The sequence below is a fragment of the Haematobia irritans genome, chromosome 1, assembly GCF_050003625.1.
Source record: "Haematobia irritans isolate KBUSLIRL chromosome 1, ASM5000362v1, whole genome shotgun sequence".
Taxonomy (NCBI): Eukaryota; Metazoa; Arthropoda; class Insecta; order Diptera; family Muscidae; genus Haematobia; species Haematobia irritans.
In genome coordinates, this window is record NC_134397.1 from 181,670,185 (window position 1) to 181,687,207 (window position 17,023).

At 32.3% G+C, this 17,023-nt stretch overlaps 1 protein-coding gene across 1 annotated transcript in view; it reads right to left on the reverse strand.

Moving 5' to 3' along the window:
- The window catches only part of LOC142222234 (glutathione-specific gamma-glutamylcyclotransferase 1), a 50,551-nt gene extending 42,510 nt beyond the window's left edge, over positions 1-8,041 (reverse strand). Inside the window, exon 1 of the mRNA XM_075292250.1 lies at positions 7,640-8,041. The gene's annotated coding sequence lies outside the window, so the exon portion shown is untranslated. The remainder of the gene's footprint in view (positions 1-7,639) is intronic.
- Positions 8,042-17,023: the final 8,982 nt, after the last annotated feature.

A 17,023-nucleotide genomic window follows, 5' to 3' on the forward strand; every position in this document is an offset into this window, starting at 1 on the left:
TGTTGCCAAAAATGGAAGAACTGAACTTGGTTGACATGTGGTTTCAACAAGATGGCGCTACATGCCACACAGCTCGCGATTCTATGGCCATTTTGAGGGAAAACTTCGGAGAACAATTCATCTCAAGAAATGGACCGGTAAGTTGGCCACCAAGATCATGCGATTTGACGCCTTTAGACTATTTTTGTGGGGCTACGTCAAGTCTAAAGTCTACAGAAATAAGCCAGCAACTATTCCAGCTTTGGAAGACAACATTTCCGAAGAAATTCGGGCTATTCCGGCCGAAATGCTCGAAAAAGTTGCCCAAAATTGGACTTTCCGAATGGACCACCTAAGACGCAGCCGCGGTCAACATTTAAATGAAATTATCTTCAAAAAGTAAATGTCATGGACCAATCTAACGTTTCAAATAAAGAACCGATGAGATTTTGCAAATTTTATGCGTTTTTTTTTTTAAAAAAGTTATCAAGCTCTTAACAAATCACCCTTTATATATATATTTCGCCCGATATGGACTTATATGGCCCCAGAAGCCAGAGTTTTACCCTAATTTGCTTAAAATTTTGCACAAGTAGAACAATTAGTACTATAGTCAAGTGTGCCAAATTTTATTGAAATCGGTTCAGATTTAGATATAGCTCCCATATATAGCTTTCGGCCGATTTACACTCATATGACCACAGAGGCCAATTTTTTGCTCCGATTTAGTTGAAATTTTGCACAGGAAGTAGAATTAGCATTGTAGCTATGCGTACCAAATTGGTTGAAATCGGTTCAGATTTAGATATAGCTTCCATATATATTTTTCGCCCGATATGGACTTATATGGCCCCAGAAGCCAGAGTTTTGGCCCAATTTGGTTGAAATTTTGCACTAGGAGTACAATTAGTAGTATAGTCATGTGTGCGAAATTTGATTGAAATCGGTTCAGATTTAGATATAGCTCCCATATATATGTTTTTCTGATTTCGACAAAAATGGCCAAAATACCAACATTTTCCTTGTAAAATCGCCACTGCTTAGTCGAAAAGTTCTAAAAATGACTCTAATTTTCCTAAACTTCTAACACATATATATCGAGCGATAAATCATAAATAAACTTTTGCGAGGTTTCCTTAAAATTGCTTCAGATTTAAATGTTTCCCATATTTTATTTATAGCCTGCGCCACACTGTGGAACATTTTTTACTAAAATTGTGTTCCACCCTAGTGCATTAAAGGGTGATACGGTAAAAATTTGGTCAATATAAACATGACGTATTTCTTTCAATTTTGCATTTAAAAAACCTGAACACCCCTCATTTTGAAGGTGTGTGTGTGTAGAATGTTGCTCCTATTTTGATTTTGGCATTCACTCTTCAGTTGTCAAAATGCCGTCCAAGCAAGAAGAGCAGCGTATCAAAATTTTGCTCGCGCATCGCGAAAATCCGAGCTACTCGCACGCAAAGCTGGCCAAATCGCTAAAAGTTGCCAAATCAACCGTTACAAATGTAATTAAAGTGTTTGGGGAACGTTTGTCGACAGCCAGGAAGTCTGGATCGGGGGGAAATCGAAAACCGGAAGCCGCTGAGACGACAAAGAAAGTTCCCGGTAGTTTCAAGCGAAACCCTAACCTCTCTCTCCGAGATGCCGCAAATAAGCTGGGTGTATCGTCTACAACCGTGCACCGAGCCAAATAACGAGCCGGACTATCGACTTACAAGTGAGTCCAAATCGTGATGTTAAACAAAATACGACGGCCAAAGCGCGATCCCGGAGGCTGTACACGACGATGCTGACGATGTTTGACTGCGTGGTAATGGACGACGAAACCTACGTCAAAGCCGACTACAAGCAGCTTCCGGGACAGGAGTTTTATACGGCTAAAGGAAGGGGAAAGGTAGCAGATATTTTCAAGCACATAAAACTGTCAAAGTTCGCAAAGAAATATCTGGTTTGGCAAGCCATCTGTACCTGTGGCTTTAAAAGCAGCATTTTCATAGCTTCCAGGACTGTCAACCAAGAAATTTACGTGAAAGAGTGTTTGAATAAACGTCCGCTGCCTTTCCTGAAGAAACACGGTTGTTCCGTACTGTTTTGCCCGGATTTGGCATCTTGCCATTACGGTAAAAAGGCCATGGAGTGGTACGCCGCCAACAACGTGCAGGTGGTTCCCAAGGACAAGAACCATCCCAACACGCCAGAGCTCCGCCCAATTGAGAAATACTGGGCTATTGTCAAGCGGAACCTAAGGAAGACCAAAAAAACTGCTAAGGACGAGCAGCAGTTCAAGGCAAACGGGCTTTCTGCGGCGAAGAAGGTGGCTGTACAAAATCTGATGGCAGGTGTCAAGCGTGAGGCCCGGCAATTCGGATTTGGAAAAGCGAAAAACTGAATATTTTTTCTGAATTTTATACTAATTGAACTTGAAAAAGAAATTTAATTTGATTTTTTAAATAAACGATTTCACCGATTTACACGCGTTTTCCCTTGAAATTTTGACCGTATCACCCTTTAGCCAACTTAAATTTTGAGTCTGAGATTTTGTAAAAGTCTATCAAATTCTGTCCAAATCGAGTGATATTTAAATGTATGTATTTGGGACAAACCTTTATATATAGCACCCAACACATTTGACGGATGTGATATGGTATAGAGGTGTGCACGTGACACGAAATTATCGTGACTCACGAACATTTTCGTGACTCACGCGTGAGTCGTGAGTCACGCTGACGGCAACGGCGTGAGTGTGCGTGAGCGTGATTAACCAACCAAATGTCGTGCGTGATCGTGAGTCACGAAAATAATATCTTCGTGAGTAACGAATTTCGGAAAAACACGCTCACGAAAATAATCCCGCTTACGAACATAAAATGCTTACGAGTTGAATTCATTTATAATTTTAGTGACATCCTAGGTGGTAAGAGTTTTATAACGCACTCGATTTTAACCATACTCATGTTTTCAGTCAGGTTCTATAGGTAAATCACTCATAAAATTATTCGTGAGTCACGACATTTTTCGTGAGTCACGATATTTTTCGTGAGTCATGACATTTAAAAGATTTCGTGCGTGAGTATAAATTTTCTTTTCGTGAGCGTGCGCGACCGTGAGTCCTACCAAAAAGTATCGTGCGTGAGTGTGCGTGAATAAGATTTCTGCGACGTGAGTGTGAGTGAGCGTGAGCACAATATTACTCACGTGCACACCTCTAATATGGTATCGAAAATTTAGATCTACAAAGTGGTGCAGGGTATAATATAGTCGGCCCCGCCCGACTTTAGACTTTCCTTACTTGTTTTTCTATAGAAAATGTTGTCAAAATTCTAATTCTATAGAGAATGTTGTCAAAATTTTAATTCTATTGAAAATTTTGTAAAAATTTTATTTGTATAGAAAATTTTGTCGAAATGTTATTTCTATAGAAAATTTTGTCAAAATTTTATTGCTATAGAAATTTTGTCCAAATTTTACTTCTACAGAAAATGTTGTCAACATTTTATTTTGTCAAAATTTTATTTACATAGAAACTTTTTTATAGAAATAAAATTTTGATAATAAATTCTATATAAATAAAACTTTGAGAGAAAATTCCATAGAAATAAAGTTTTGAGAACATTTTTTATAGAAATAATATTTTGAAAAAAAAAAAATGTCTATAGAAATACAATTTTGACAAAATTTTCTATAGAAATCAAATGTTGACAAAATTTCCTACAGGAATAAAGTTTTGACAAAAATTTCTATAGAAATATTTGTTTGGTAGATTTGTGGTAATCTTGAATTTTTGTTGTTTTTTTTTTGGCACTAGTGGTAACTGTTGTTACCACACATTGTTAAAGATCAAGCCTTGCCGGCTTCTAATTTCCTCGTCTAGAGCCACCAAAATGTAAAAATTATTACAAATTGTGTTGAGTGAAAATGTGCCTACATTGTGGCCCTACGTCCCTATAAAACGCTAAATATTAGAAAAAAAACTACATAGAGGGAATTTCCCCTACTTCTAGCAACACTGGCTGTAGTTGATATTGCACCTACGGGGTTAGTATGCCACTAATATTGAGCCCATTATTAAAAAAACAGAAATTGGCTCAATTAGTGTGGGTAATAAATCCATATTTGTAAAAATCGAGCAATATTCTTATGTAAAAGCTACAAGTACGTATAATCGGCTAGTACATCAAAATTTTAAATTTAAATAACATTGGTTAATAAATAAGAGAATTATGGCCAAATTTGGGAAAATCGAGCGATGCATATATATGGAAGCTTCATGTAAATCTGAACCAATTTGCTTAATATTCTGCGGGTTTGATTAATACCACAAAAGGTTACCTTGTGCAAAATTTGAGTAAGATCAATTAAGAAATGAGGTCTAATATCGGGCGATACATATATGGGAGCTATATCTACATCTGAACCGATTCCGATGAAATTTTGCACATACAGTTAGTGCTATAGAAGATTACATTTGGCCAACTTTGAGTAAGATCCGTTGATAAATAAGGGTTTTATGGCCAAATTTAGAAAAATCGGGCGTTACATATATATGGGAGCTATAGCTAAATCTGAACCGATTTCGTTGAAATTTTGCAGACTTGAAGGGCGATGAAAAAGATTATTTTTTGCCAAATTTGGTGACGATCCCTTTGTAAAAAAGCGCAACGTAACCCCATTTGTCAAAATCGGGCGATACATATATATGGGAGCTATATCTAAATTTGATCCGATTTGATCCCTGTACAAAATTTCATCAAAATCGGTTAATAATTGCGACCGGAATCCTGTGAACAACAAATACATGGACAGACGGACGGACACCTAGCGCTAGATCGACTCAGGAGGTGATTCTGAATCGGTCGGTATATATTTTAATGGGGTCTAAAATCAATATTTCTGGTAGGCACATTTTTTGGCAGATCAAACTTATTATACCCTGACCACTATGTGGTTTAGGGTATAAAAATAAAAATGCACCGTTTTTATACCCTCCACCATAGGGTGGGGGTATATTAACTTTGTCATCCGTCATTCGTAACACATCGAAATATTGCTCTAAGACCCCATAAAGTATATATATTCTGGGTCGAGGTGAAATTCTGAGTCGATCTGAGCATGTCCGTCCGTCCGTCTGTTGAAATCACGCTAACTTCCGTACGAAACAAGCTATCGACTTGAAACTTGGCACAAGTAGTTGTTATTGATGTAGGTCGGATGTAGAGGTGTGCACGTGAGTAATAGTTTACTCACGCTCACGCACACTCACGACTGAAAAATCATACTCACGCACACTCACGCACGATATTTTTTTGTAGGACTCACGCTCACGCACACTCACGAAAAGAAAATTTGTACTCACGCACACTCACGCACACTCACGCACGAAAACGTCGTGACTCATGAAAAATACCGTGACTCACGAAAAATATCGTGACTCACGAAAAATATCGTGACTCACGAATAATTTTATGATTAATTTACCTTACCGAAGTGTCTAAAAACATGAGCATTATTAAAATCGAGATTGCTATTAAACTCTTAACATCCCAGGTGTCACTAAAATTTTAATTGAATTTAACTCTTAAGCGTTTTATGTTGGAGAGCAGGAATATTTTCGTGAGTGTAATTCTTTACTCACGCACACTCACGAAGATATTATTTTCGTGACTCACGCTCACGCACGACATTTTGGTTTGTTAATCACGCTCACGCACACTCACGCTGTTGTCATGAGCGTGACTCACGACTCACGCACGAATCACGAAAATGTTCGTGAGTCACGACAATTTCGTGTCACGTGCACACCTCTAGTCGGATGGTATTGCAAATGGGCCATATCGGTCCACTTTTACGTATAGCCCCCATATAAACGGACCCCAAATTTGGATTGCGATTGCTCTAAGAGAAGCTAATTTCATCCGATCTGGCTGAAATTTGGTACATGGTGTTAGTATATGGTCTCTAACAACCATGCAAAAATTGGTCCACATCGGTCAATAATTATATATAGCCCCCATATAAACCGTTCCCCCGATTTGGCTTGCGGAGCCTCTAAGAAAAGAAAATTTCATCCGATCCGGCTGAAATTTGGTACATGGTGTAAGTATATGGTCTCAAACAACTATGCAAAAATTGGTCCACATCGGTCAATAACTATATATAGCCCCCATATAAACCGTTCCCCCGATTTGGCTTGCGGAGCCTCTAAGAGAAGAAAATTCATCTGATTCAGTTGAAATTTGGTACGTGGTGTTAATATATGGCCTCAAACTCCCATGCAAAAATTGGTAGGTATCGGTCCATAATTATATATAGGCCCCATATAAACCGATCCCCAGATTTGACCTCCAGAGCCCCTTGGAAGAGCAAAATTCTTCCCATTCGGTTGAAATTTGGTACGTGATGTTAGTATATGGTATCCAACAACCATGCAGGAATTGGTTCCTATCAGCCCATAATTATATATAGCTCCCATATAAACCGATCCCCAGATTTAACCTCCGGTGCCTTTTGAAGAAGCAAAATTCATCCGATCTGGTTGAAATTTGGTACGTGGTGGTAGTATATGATATTTAACAACCAGGCCAAAAGTGGTCCATATCAGTCCATAATCATATATAGCCCCCATATAAACCGATCCCGAGATTTGGTTTTGGAGCCACTTGGAGGAGCAAATTTCATCAGAGTCAGTTGAAATTTGGTACATTGTGCTAGTATATGGCCGTTAACAACCATGCCTAACTAGGTCCGTATCGGTCTATAGTTATCGATCCCCAATCACACAAAAATTGGTCCATATGAAGTTCATAATTGTATATAGCCCACATATAAGCGACCTCCATATTTCAATTATGGCTCTCTACGTACCGTGCAAAAGTCCCTATCGATTCGTAATTATTTGTAGACATACCTATACTTTTTTGTCTAATATATACCACGTATGGACTAACTCACAATTTAGAAAACGATTTAAGATACCACAACCCAAGTAATTCGATTGTGTATAACAGTCTTTCGTAGAAGTTTCTACGCAATCCATGGTGGAGGGTACATAAGATTCGGCCTGGCCGAACTTACGGCCGTTTATACTTGTTTTTCTTGAATGTACTGGTTTTGCCAGGGCAAGCCATGGACAGCTAAACTAGATTATGGACAATTTTTAAAAATATTACCCAAAAAATATATTACCCAAAAAGATATTGATATAAAATAATATTTCATCTAAAATTCAAGAAACAATTAAATTTTGCGATTAATTTCTAATTCTATACGTTTTCCCCTAATACCCAATTCTCCTTGAGAGCGACATAGAGAGAGACAGAGAGATTACAATGTTATTGACATTGAATAAGGTTAACATTACTTGCCGATGTTAGACAATGCGAGGCTGCACTGTTCTTAACAGTGTTTGTAGAAACATCCAACAACAACAACAACTATAGTAATTTACACTTTCTCCCTCTCATCGAAGATTACAGAAACAACCCAGTTGACACACAAAAATTCTAAACTACAAACAACATAAACCACTTTCCAGATGTCAGTGCAGAATTCTACGAACATTTAGTTTTAAACAACAACAACAATAACATGTTTTGTTTATATCTTCAAAGTATGAGTCCAAAGGGCAAGAAAGGACATTTATGTAGTATGTACATACCTGTTTTATTCAATGCTATAGAATCCACATACACAATCGTAACGCCGTCAAAAAAAAGCGATGAGCGAGGTTTATATAGGTGAGTTATCAAAAACACTTGTAACACCTGGTCAAAAAAATATTTCGATGGTATTTTGTACAATCAAATGGGTGTATTCCTTTTTCTGGTAACTCAATTTAAATAGGATTTTATTATCATCACTTTACATTTGTGTTATTTTCAGCCATTCGTAATTTTCCAATTAATAATATTTTACTAAGCTCTCCTAAACGTATTTCAGTCAATTGTGTTGTGTATTGTAAATTTTCTTTTGAAATATCGCGTTAAGCAAAAAACCACACGCACCAACCATCACATCCATTCGGTAGCAACTAACTAACAACACATCACCATCAACACATAATGGGCTATGTGTACCCCAAAACGATGGAAAAGTAACAAACAAAATAACACGTTTAAAAACAACAAAAAGTCAGTGAAGAGATGAACTGAAAATTATGTCTGTTTCGCCAATAAACTGCACATACAGCAGCGGCTCTGTCATTGTATCACGTGTTATTCACGCTTTGTTATTTTCAACTATGGTCGAGATTCGTACTCGAAAGAGAAATGTTAGTGAATCAATGTTGACAATTTGGCGTTTTTATTATTCCGTTTATATAGGCCGAGCAATTATATTTTAAAGACCGCTCTGAATTCTGAAAAATTATTTAATATTTTATTTATTATAAGGTAAGTTAAAAAGACAATTCAAGTTTAAAGACATATGAAAACAAGTATATACGGCCGTAAGTTCGGCCAGGCCGAATCTTATGTACCCTCCACCATGGATTGCGTAGAAACTTCTACGAAAGACTGTCATCCACAATCGAATTACTTGGGTTGTGGTATCTTAAAACTTCTTAACATCGTTTTCTAAATTGTGAGTTAGTCCATACGTAATATATATTAGACAAAAAAGTTATGTATTGTTAAGTCTACAAATAATTACGAATTGATATGGACTTTTTGCACGGTACGCAGAGAGCCAGAATTGAAATATGGGGGTCGCTTAAAGGGTGATACGGTCAAAATTTGGTCAAGGGAAAACGCGTGTAAATCGGTGAAATCGGTTATTTAAAAAATCAAATTAAATTTCTTTTTCAAGTTCAATAAGTATAAAATTCAGGAAAAATATTCAGTTAGGCTTTCGCTTTTCCAAATCCGAATTGCCGGGCCTCACGCTTGACACCTGCCATCAGATTTTGTACAGCCACCTTGTCCACCTTCTTCGCCGCAGAAATCCAGTTTGCCTTGAACTGCTGCTCGTCCTTAGCAGTTTTTTGGTCTTCTTTAGGTTCCGCTTGACAATAGCCCAGTATTTCTCAATTGGGCGGAGCTCTGGCGTGTTGGGAGGGTTCTTGTCCTTGGGAACCACCTGCACGTTGTTGGCGGCGTACCACTCCATGGCCTTTTTACCGTAATGGCAAGATGCCAAATCCGGCCAAAACAGTACGGAACAACCGTGTTTCTTCAGGGAAGGCAGCAGACGTTTATTTAAACACTCTTTCACGTAAATTTCTTGGTTGACAGTCCCGGAAGCTATGAAAATGCTGCTTTTCAAGCCACAGGTACAGATGGCTTGCCAAACCAGATATTTATTTGCGAACTTTGACAGTTTTATATGCTTGAAAATATCTGCTACTTTCCCCTTCCTTTTGCCGTATAAAACTCCTGTCCCGGAAGCTGCTTGTAGTCGGCTCTGACGTAGGTTTCGTCGTCCATTACCACGCAGTCAAACTTCGTCAGCATCGTCGTGTACAGCCTCCGGGATCGCGCTTTGGCCGTCGTATTTTGTTTATCATCGCGATTTGGAGTCACTACATTCTTGTAAGTCGATAGTCCGGCTCGTGTTTTGGCTCGATGCACGGTTGTAGACGATACATCCATCTTATTTGCGGCATCTCGGAGAGAGAGGTTAGGGTTTCGCCTGAAACTACCGGCAACTCTCTTTGTCGTCTCAGCGGCTCCTGGTTTTCGATTTCCCCCCGATCCAGACTTCCTGGCTGTCGACAAACGTTCCCCAAACACTTTAATTACATTTGTAACGGTTGATTTGGCAACTTTTAGCGATTTTGCCAGCTTTGCGTGCGAGTAGCTAGGATTTTCGCGATGCGCGAGCGAAATTTTGATACGCTGCTCTTCTTCCTTGGACGGCATTTTGACAACTGAAGAGTAAATTCCAAAATCAAAATAGGAGCAACATTCTACACACACACACCTTCAAAATGAGGGGTGTTCAAGTTTTTTAAATTCAAAATTGAAAGAAATACGTCAAGTTTATATTGACCAAATTTTGACCGTATCACCCTTTAATATATATTTCTTACCCCAAAAATCCCCCAAATAAATGTTACTCTAAAAATCCCCCTAAACATAAGAAAATCCCCTAAATTTGGGGGAAATCCCCCAACCTTGCAACACTCATAAGATCGTATTTTTCATCACCGAATTTCTGTTGGAATATAATTAAAAGTTCTTTGTACTCCGCATGAATTCTGTATATGTCACCAATTACTGCACTAAGTAGTAAAAACTTTTAAGTATATTCGAACAGTAAGAAATGCGGTGTTGAAAAATACGACTTGGCTCGTCTAATGACCCCAACGTAGTAGAAGGGTTAAATACCAATCGGAGGATGAGAAACCGGCTATTAATACGGCTTTAATAAAACGGTCATTCGTCCCCATTACTACAATATTTATTAGCAACACTGATAACAGTACCCGTATCTACATTCATACATATATGTATGTACCAACTACCTTGCTAAATATATGAACAAAAAAATGTATCTTGGAAATTCGCTCTCTTTCTCTGCTATCTATGTTATTTTCACAATGAATACAAATGCATGACGCAATTCATCGACAAAATTTCATGAGATTTCATTCATTGGATATATGTTTACCTTAACATCACTGTTATTAACATGTGTGGTACAATTTTACTAAACTTCAACATCTTAGCATAGACTTTTAAAGCATACTTTTAGGCCCAACGAGAAATAAATACATTTCACAGAGTAAACCGAAATTATAATTTGAAATGCTAACCTATTGAAAACACGATGAGGGGAAAAGTGGTGAAGATCACGAAATTAAAATTAAATTTCTAATTGAATTTGATTCAATCACGAAAATGATGTTATTAATGACAGAATTAATTAGAAATAAAAAGTATACTAATTTAATTGTGTTTGGTCGAAAAACGCAATTAATTTTGTTAATTATTATTTATGGTTTTATTTATAACTATTTTACCTTTAGATGGAATAATTTTCTTCTACTTTTATAAGAGTTTATAGTTTGTTATCAATCTTTCGAAAAGAATTACAGTGAGATTTCTTTTTTATTTGAGCCAAAATTTAATGAATCAATGAATATGTTTATAGAAACTATTTCCCAATAACAATTCAATTATATTTTTAATTGGAAATAATTCTTTAATTAATTTATAAAAATTACATCATTAATTATTTAATGTAGCGCTTTAACATTATCCACAATTTCCTTAACTGACCATATGTTTTAATATGATTGAAAAAATCAATTTTATCAGTCAATTTTTTAATTGAAAATATTTCCTATAGAAATCAAATTTTGACAAAATTATCTATAGAAATAAAATTTTGAGAAAATTTTCTATAGAAATAAAATGTTGACAAAAATTTCTATAGACAAAATTTTCTATAGAAATAAAAATTTTTATAGATTAAAAATTTTGAGAAATAATATTTTTTTGTAATTTTCTATAGAAATAAAATGTTGACAAAGTAACATTTTGACAAAATTTTCTATAGAAATAAAAATTTTTATAGATTAAAAATTTTGAGAAAAAAAGTTTTTTGACAAAATTTTCTATAGAAATAAAATTTTAATAAAATTTTCTATAGAAATACAATTTTGACAAAATTTTCTATAGAAAAAAAATTTTGAAAAAAATTTTCTATAGAAATAAAATTTTGAAAAAATTTTTCTATAGAAATAAAATTTTGTTAAAATTGTCCATAGGAATAAAATGTTGACAAAATTTTCTACAGAAATAAAATTTTGACAAAATTATCTATAGAAATAAAATTTTCACAAAATTTTATATAGAAATAAAATTTTGATAAAATTTTCTATAGAAAAAAAATTTTGTTAAAATTTTCTATAGAAATAAAATTTTGGCAAAATTTTCTATAGAAATACAATTTTGACAAAATTTTCTATAGAAATAAAATTTTGACAAAATTTTCTATAGAAATAAAAATTTTATAGATTAAAAATTTTGAGAAAAATAGTTTTTTGAAAAAAATTCTATAGGAATAAAATTTTGACAAAATTTTCTATAGAAATAAAATATTGACAAAATTTTCTATAGAAATAAACTTTTGACAAAATGTTCTATAGAAATAAAATTATTACAAAATTTTATATAGAAATAAAATTTTGACAAAATTTTCTATAGAAATAAAATTTTGAAACAAATTTTCAAGAGGAATAAAATTTTGTTAAAATTGTCCATAGAAATAAAAATTTGAGAAAATTATCTATAGAAATAAAATTTTGACAAAATTTTCTGTAGATTTAAATTATGACAAAATTTTCTATAGAAATAAAATTTTGACAAAATCTATAGAAATAAAATTTTTTTAAAATTTTCTATAGAAATAAAATTTTGACAAAATTTTCTATAGAAATACAATTTTGACAAAATTTTCTACAGAAATACAATTTTGACAAAATTTGCTATAGAAATACAATTTTGAAAAAAAAAAAAAAATCTATAGAAATAAAATTTTTTTAAAATTGTCCATAGAAATAAAATGTTGACAAAATTTTCTATAGAAATAAAATTTTGACAAAATTTTCTATAGATTTAAATTATGACAAAATTTTCTATAGAAATAAAATTTTTAGAAAATTTTCTATAGAAATAAAATTTTTTATAGATTAAAAATTTTGAGAAAAAAGTTTTTTGACAAAATTTTCTATAGAAATAAAATTTTGTTAAAATTTTCTATGGAAATAAAATTTTGACAAAATTTTCTATCGAAATACAATTTTGACAAAATTTTCTATAGAAATACAATTTTGACAAAATTTTCTATAGAAATAAAATTTTGACAAAATTTTCTATAGAAATAAAAATTTTATAGATTAAAAATTTCGAGGAAAAAAGTTTTTTGAAGAAATTTTCTATAGGAATAAAATTTTTTGTCAAAATTTTCTATAGAAATAAAATGTTGACAAAATTTTCTATAGAAACACAATTTTGAAAAAAAATTTCTATAGAAATAAAATTTTGTTAAAATTGTCCATAGAAATAAAATGTTGACAAAATTTTCTACAGAAATAAAATTTTGACAAAATTTTCTATAGATTTAAATTATGACAAAATTTTCTATAGAAATAAAATTTTATTAAAATTTTCTATTGAAATAAAATTTTGACAAAATTTTCTATAGAAATACAATTTTGACAAAATTTTCTATAGAAATAAAATTTTGTTAAAATTTTCTAGAGAAATAAAATTTTGACAAAATTTTCAATAGAAATAAAATTGTGACAAAATTTTCTATAGATTAAAAATTTTGAGAAAAAAAAAGTTTTTTGAAAAAATTTTCTATAGGAATAAAATTTTTACAAAATTTTCTATAGAAATAAAATGTTGACAAAATTTTCTACAGAAATAAAATTTTGACAAAATTTTCTATAGAACTAAAATTTTGTTAAAATTGTCCATAGAAATAAAATGTTGACAAAATTTTCTACAGAAATAAAATTTTGACAAAATTTTCTATAGAAATAAAGATTTTTATAGATTAACAATTTTGAGAAAAAAGCTTTTTGACAAAATTTTCTATAGAAATAAAATTTTTCTATAGAAATAAATTTTTGACAAAATTTTCTATAGAAATACAATTTTGACAAAATTTTCAATAGAAATAAAATTTTGACAAAATTCTATATAAAAAGAAAATTTTATAGATTAACAATTTTGAGAAAAAAAAGGTTTTTGAAAAAATTTTCTATAGGAATAAAATTTATACAAAATTTTCTATAGAAATAAAATTTTGACAAAATTATCTACAGAAATAAAATTTTGACAAAATTTTTTATAGATTTAAATTATGACAAAATTTTCTATAGAAATAAAATTTTGTTAAAATTTTCTATAGAAATAAAATTTTGACAAAATTTTCTATAGAAATACAATTTTGACAAAATTTTGCTATAGAAATAAAATTTTGTTAAAATTGTCCATAGAAATAAAATGTTGACAAAATTTTCTATAGAAACAAAATTTTGACCAAATTTTCTATAGAAATAAAATTTTGAGAAATTTTGCTATAGAAATAAAAATTTTTATACATTAAAAATTTTGAGAAAAAAAGTTTTTTTGAGGAAATTTTCTATAAAAATAAAATATTGTTAAAATTTTCAATAGAAATAAAATTTGGTTAAAATTTTCTGTAGAAAAAAAAATTTGACAAAATTTTCTATAGAAATAAAATTTTGTTAAAATTTTCCATAGAAATAAAATGTTGACAAAATTTTCTATAGAAATAAAATGTTGACAAAATTTTCTATAGAAATAAAATTTCATTGTGAAGCAATAAAGTGTGATAACTTTTATATATTATTTTTAATCTTCTATTCTGAATAATTTTTTCAGAATTCTTCAAGTGGGTTTTAGCGGCTTGTTTTAAAGAATATGAAGTTATTAAAATTTAAGTTTTTAATAGTTTTTATATATTTGAAACCATCGAACGAGATTTTTAATTTTCTTTCTTTTATGACATATGCTTATAAAAAATTAAATTTAAAAGCTTTTTCGTTCAGTGTACAACAGTAAAAACTATTATCTTTTAGATTCTCTTTCTCTGTCATCTATATCAAAGACAATAAACTCTAGGAAGATAGGAAATTGGCTTGCGTCATACCAAATGTTGCATTTACCACGTTAGTTCCATACATGTTCGTAATTTTTTTTATTTGTTTTTCGTTTTTATTTTTTAAATGAAAAACTTAATTTTCTTAATGAAACAATGTTAAATTTTAGGCAACAACAAAAAAATTACATTTTCCCCTTTATGGAAATTTATTTCGTGCACTTAATTTCTTTTTATTTGCATTTTCCTAGAGTTTATTGTCTTTGATATAGATCAAAGACAATAAACTCTAGGAAGATAGGAGATTGGCTACTGAGGAGATCAAACCATTTACCGTGTTAGTTTCATACTCGAACCAAACGCGTATACGACAAGTATTGACATAGCATTAAAATGCAAATAAAAAGAAATTAAGTGCACGAAATAAATTTCCATAAAGGGGAAAATGTAATTTTTTTGTTGTTGCCTAAAATTTAACATTGTTTCATTAAGAAAATTAAGTTTTTCATTTAAAAAATAAAAACGAAAAACAAATAACAAAAATTACGAACATGTATGGAACTAACGTGGTAAATGCAACATTTGGTATGACGCAAGCCAATTTCCTATCTTCCTAGAGTTTATTGTCTTTGATCTATATTACTTTCACAATGAAAATAAATAAATGACGCAATTCTTATCAGCAATTTCATTCAGTACCATAAATGTTAATACTAACATCACTGTTAAGTGAATATGGGGCGGTCATATTAACTTACCTGTTAAGTGAATATGGGTCTGTCATATGTAATTGACATTATTTAATTGCTTGTATTGAATTATTGAAGCATACTTTCAGGCATAAAGGGTAATATGCGTTCTTCTTCGAGATGCAGTATTTAATATTGGTTTTTTTTTTTACAGTATTGATGTTTTCTTTGAGATTTATAATTTTTATATTGTTATTTAGGGCATATATTTTTCCATTCACATTGAAGAAGAAAAAAAATGATGTCTATTAATTTACAAACCCTTCTCAAAAAAAAAACTTCCATTGAAGTGAAAAAAAAAAAACAACACAGCACAGATTCAAATTCCCGCTGTACAGATTCAAATTCCCGCTGTGGTTTAATTTATAATTTTATTGTTTTATTTTTTACTTGCACATGGAGTTTCTATTCTTCTTTTTTTTTTTTGAGACATTTAATTGTCCAAACTTTAATTTTGCACTCAAACCCCATCCAAAAGAAATTTTTCCAGAAGTTGAAATAATGGATAGATGATCCCGGAATGCGCTACAAAAACAAATGTTTACGGTACAACTTCCAGTTTTTTTGTATATCATTCCAACACATTGAATCAGTCTTTGTCCAAATCATCTGCAAAGTACTTCTGTACTATGGATATTTTGGGAAATTTGTGGTCATTTAAAGTTCCACATATATAGAAGAGAGTACTCAATGTGGAGTCACTAGGAATATCTTCCTCATTATGACCCTGCTTCGCAAGTTTTGAAGTGGGAAAATCTTCCAGTATTGAATCTATCAATTGTATCATAGTAACAGCATTTGTAGGAAACTTGACAATGTTGTGTTTGGATTTCTCCAGATCATTAATTAAAAATTCCGACGGTCTATCAAGTTCTTCGTAATAAGTCCATTTTTGAAGATCTCTATCGATTTTTTCAGTGACCAAACGTATATCATCGGTATGATCAATATTTGAAAATTGTTGACAAAAACTCATAATTAGAGGACATCCCTTTTTTTTATCACGGGGTGATTGAACTCCCCTAGGAACACTATACAAGACCATGGTGTTCGCCTTCAGATGGCTAATATCAGGGGATTGCAGTGATTGGATTCTCTGCAGGTCACTATAATCAGCATAGTCCATATCAATGGAACCTCGACATGAGTTGAGGACAATTAAGGTTTCAGCATCTTTTAAAGATTTGTTGGCCTGTATTTTTTCCACAATATCGTGTTTGGCATTCACCTCACCATCATGGGTATATACGACATTGTCATCACCGCCATGGGACATTAGAAAAAAGAGGAAACTTTTTAATGGCTGGAAATCTTTGCGCTCAATATAGTTGAGAATTTCCATTAACTGCTCACGATCACAATCCTCTATGAGTATATAGGGTACATGGGCTATTTTCAATTCACGGATTAAATTGATCACATCCTGTTCACTGCCCTCTCTTATCTGATGAGGAGGTGTAGTAAAATAGTAATTATTTATTATTATGGCCAATGCTGGATTAATTGTGTAGAGGTATAAATCAGCTGTTGTTGAAGTTCGTATAACTTCGTGTTTAGCGGGACGTTGGGCAGGTTGTAGAACCTCTTGGATGGATACCAATGGACTGGAGTCAGCAATCAATAGCATAATCAAAAAGCACTGTGAAGTATCCAAATCAAATTGAACATTATTTTGAAATATGATCACATTGTCATATTTGCCACAGTTGAGTTCT